Source organism: Tripterygium wilfordii, chromosome 17 (genome assembly GCF_013401445.1).
Source record: "Tripterygium wilfordii isolate XIE 37 chromosome 17, ASM1340144v1, whole genome shotgun sequence".
NCBI classification, from domain to species: Eukaryota; Viridiplantae; Streptophyta; class Magnoliopsida; order Celastrales; family Celastraceae; genus Tripterygium; species Tripterygium wilfordii.
The window spans coordinates 6,264,049-6,268,924 of NC_052248.1; positions in this window are offsets into that span (position 1 = coordinate 6,264,049).

Below are 4,876 nucleotides of genomic sequence, written 5' to 3' on the forward strand. Positions count from 1 at the left end.
TAGGTGCTTCACATTTGGGCAAATAGATTTCTCACCCACAATTGAGGAATATGCTCAGTTACTACAATTGGAGCCTCATAATACAAAAATGTATTACTTCCAGGAAAACATGTCAGCTGAAAAAATTATTGCCAAGATGTTGGGATGTGAGAGTGAGAATGTCAAGAGGATGGGTTCATTCAAAGGGAGCAAGTGGTGTTTTCCAATTGAGGAATTGATGAAATACGTGGAGGGAAAGCCGAAGACAACATTGAGACAGTCAGCATTGGCACTTGCAATATATGGAGCTATATTATTTCCTTGCACTCAAGGATATGTGGAAGGGAGAGTGATCAAGCTTTTTAATCAGGTAGATCGCGGTGTGAACCCAGTTCCTGCAATAATATGTGAAACGATTCGTTCTCTCAACTTTTGTCGTCGCAATATAAAAGCAAGGTTCAATGGATGTTCAGCTTTGCTCGGAATCTGGTTAGTAAGTCACATTAAGTATTGTAGGGAGCTTGATTTTCCAAAGATTGGCTTTAAGGATCATACGCGGCCAGAAAGGAGACCGATATTGGAGTTCACAGAGGCAAAGTGGAAACCTGGCCACCCGAATATTGGAAAATGGGAAAAGATCTTGCAATCCCTGGATGTTCGCAGTGTAGAAGGAAAAGCACCTTGGTTTTTGCCTGACACATTTCTATACAGGTGTGGAGATTTTCCTTGGGTCCCTCTTTTAGGCCCGTGGGGAGCTGTCAGTCAAGCACCATCATTAGTATTTAGGCAAATAGGGTCTAATCCTTGTATTCCAGCAACACATGGGTTGTTAGATCTTGATTTTTCTTATGATGATGGAGAAGATTTGGAGTTGATTGTACCTACGGTACGAAAAATACTTCAGGCATGGAAAAATCTCAAGATTACGAATCGAGGCAAGCACACATCAGATGGTACCCTAATTTACTTTAAATGGCATGAGAAGAGGGGCAAAACTATTTCTGAAGATCATATCCAAGGAGGAAATACCCATAAGGAAAGAACAAGGATACCTCAGAATATAGTAGGGGAAAATAAATTGAGGTTTCAAGGAAATGAGCATACGGGTCACAGAAGAAAAGGGCCTGACACTGAAGAAGTCGAGGACTTAACTGTGAAGAAGATTCAGAATTTGGAAGAAGCATTACTGAGGATGACTCAAGAAGCCGAAAGCTATAAAAGGAAGTATGAATTAACACAAGAAGAGCTCTCTCAAGCAAAGATACAAGAGATGGAGGAAATGAAAGAACTGGAAATGGTGAGTAAGAAGAGGAAGCAGCTGGAACAAAATAACCTACAAATACAATTTGAACTCCAAAGGGCAAAAGTGGGGATGTCACATGCATTAGAGGAACTTAAAGCGTGGAAGTCCCAACACCAAAGAATTGAGCAAGCAAATGTCACAATGGAAGCAGCCATGAGAAGAATGAATGAAGAAATTAAGCGGCTAAGAGTGTTACATCAAGAGTTGCTAAACCATAATCGGACTGAGATGGTCAGGCTAGCAGATGAGAATGAGGCATTACTTGATGGACTTGTAGAGAATCGTGAGGCACGGTCTACGCTTACCCGTCGAATTGAGATAGCAATGTGCCAAGTGACAAAGTTGTCTGCATGGGCTATTGCCTTTGAGGAAGAAGCTGCAAAATTGAGCCAAGATGAAGTGCTTCAGGGGCCAGAATTCGGGAAAGTCCTACAATTCTTGGCCAATCTTCGCAAGGACCTAGAGATAATTGGAGTGCTCCAGCGTGGAGGGTTTCCAAACTAGGGATTAATTTTATTTTCAAGGCTATCATGTAAAAATAAAAAAGTCGCTTTAATGAAATGATGTTTTGCTTTTATTGTCTTTTTAAATTGCAATGACTATATAGGATTCACACACAAGCATGCAGAAGAAAAATAACAAAACAAGGAAACTAACCTTGTTACATTTTTTCAAATCAGGGGATTTTAGTGCATCATTAATCATAGCTTTCAAGAAGCAACATCGTCACCCCTATCAGACTCGCCTACAATCAAGAATTATTGAGAATATGGAGCAGGAAATGGGTGAGCATAGTCAGAATCAGGATATAGCTGAAATCAAAGAACAGATGACCTTATTGATGAAGAATATGGCGTTGCTAATGAAAGGAAATGGGGTAGCCGAAAATTCTGAAACACCAGAGGTTCCTGAGAATCATTTGCACCAAGAAGTACCAGTTTACCCACCCGGGTTCACTCCTATGCGTAACCAATCTTTGCTTGGTTTGCACCAGCATCAATATGTTTCTCAACAGGCAACGACTCAGAACCCAACTTACATTCATCAAGTTGATCCTCATGGGCATGAGAATCACTTCCCAGTCGGTGCTGATACCGCGGGAACTTTTATTGGCGGGGTAGTAACTGAGGGAGTTCGGAATGAAGATAGTAACTCGATGGATGCTATCAAGAAGTTGGAGAAGAGATTAAGAGCCATGGAGGGTTTCAATGCTTCGGGAATGTTAAACCCAACCAATTTGTGCTTGGTGAAGAATTTGAATGCTCCACATGACTTTGTACTACCAAAATTCAGTTTGTTTGATGGCACTGGAGTCCCTTTGGATCATTTAACAATATATTGTCGACGTATGCAGCCATATGCAAGTGATGAGAAAGTGTTGATGCATTATTTCCAAGATAGTCTGACTGGGGCAGCTCAAAGGTGGTTCAATACCCTTAATCCTTCGTCTGTAGCCTCGTGGGAGGATTTGGCTGAAATGTTTATGAAGCAGTATAAGCATAATGAAGAGAAGATCCCTACCATTTACGATTTGCAAAACACAACAATGAAGAATGGGGAAAGCTTTAGGGAATTTGCCCATCGATGGAGGGATTTGGCAGCTCAAATAATTCCACCCCTTTCAGAAAAGGATTTGTTGAACGCTTTCATTGATGCTCTCCAAGAGCCTTATACTTCTAATCTGGCGGGAGGGGGTCATAGCGACTTAGCTGATATGATACAAGCGGGGGAGCGAGTTGAACGATGCATGAAGAGAGGTACTCTGCATTATCCCACCCTTGATAAACCAGATCCAGCTAAGGCAAGTAAAGGCAAAAGGACTGAAGTGCATTCTGTGAATTTTGATTCAAATCCAGCTGTTTATGGTGTGCCTACTTCAGATTATCGCCCTAGAAGCAATGCCCCAAGGATGTCAAGCCCAGGAGCCTACTATAATCATAATCACACCCAAAATCCTTATCCACCCCGATTCAATGCACCATCACCCAATCAATACTCGCAAAACCCAAACACTTACCAAAACTTCCAAAACCCAAACACTTACCAAAACTTTCAAAGCCCAAACACTTACCAAAATTTTCAAAGCCCAAACACTTACCAAAACCCTCGTCCAAATTTCCAAAACCAAAGACCCAGAAGATCCGTTGAGCATTTCGATCCTTTGCCCATAACCTATGTTGAATGTTTCATGAAACTTCAAGCGCAAGGAGCAGTGGCTCCTGTTCCGGGACGGGTCCACCAACCTCCATATCCTCATTGGTATGATCCTAATGCCACATGCTTATATCATGGAGGAACACCCGGGCACTCAACTGAAGGTTGTTTACAATTCCAAAGGATAGTCCAGGGGATGATTGAAGCGAAATGGCTGGATCTTAGTGCAATCAATAAACCAAATGTCAACAACAATCCATTGCCTAATCATGAGAAGGAGGGGGTGAATGCCATTGAAGAATTTTGTGCTACAAAAAGATGGGTATCAGAGATTGCAATGCCGTTGGGCCAGTTGTTTCTGGTGTTGAGGAAAGAAGGGTTAGTTGAGGAAGTGGCAGTGGATACACCCGTTCAACGTGGACTTTTTGATGACATGAATATTTGTGAGTTCCATAGAGGACAAAGGGGACATGCTATTGAGAATTGTTGTGGCTTTCAGGAGAAGGTACAACAGTTGATGGATTTGAAGATAATAAAGTTTGAGGTGAAAGGTCAATCAAATGAAGTCAATGTCCTAGGAGGTTACTATCAAGGACCAAGGCCGAATTGCGTGAAACCTTTTGTTTTGCAATACTCTATAGAGGACAAGCCAGTGAGTGTGATTCCGAGGATAGATCCTTTGTACAAGAATGACAAGGCTGTGCCATGGAATTATGAAGCAGGAGCTAGTGGAAAGCAAGGAGAAGTGGTAGATAATATTTCTGGCGTCGGTGGAGTTACCCGGAGTGGAAGATGTTACACGAGAAATGAGACAGAAGGGAATCTAATGGTGGACCTTGAAGCAGAGCGTAAAAGGAAAGGGAAAGCAATACCTGAAGTTGAAAAGTCAGGTTTTATTCCAGAAGAAGGTCTTTTTGTACGCCCAGAAGAGAAAAAGAAAGTGGTAACTGACGTGGAAGTTCAGAAGTTCCTGAAAATTATTCGGCAGAGTGAGTACATGGTGGTGGATCAATTGAAGAAAACCCCTGTAAAAATTTCGATCTTGGAGTTGATAATGAGTTCTGAACCACATCGACAAGTCTTGATGAGAATGTTAAATCAGGCATATGTATCAGACAAGATTCCTACAGACTCTTTCAATGGCATTGTAGGAAATGTGTTGGCCTCCCATTTGCTGTCCTTTACTGAAGATGATATTCCGCCTGAAGGGATGGGGCACAACAAAGCTTTGCATATTTCAGCCATGTGCCGTGGAAAGGAATTAGCAAGTATCCTGGTGGACAATGGGTCATCCCTCAATATTTTACCAAAGGAGACTTTTGAGAAGCTACCAATTGACAGATCTTATCTAAGACAAGTACCAATGGTAGTGAGAGCATTCGACGGAACACGTAGAGAGATTATGGGAGAAATTGAAATACCTTTACAGGTTGCAAGTGT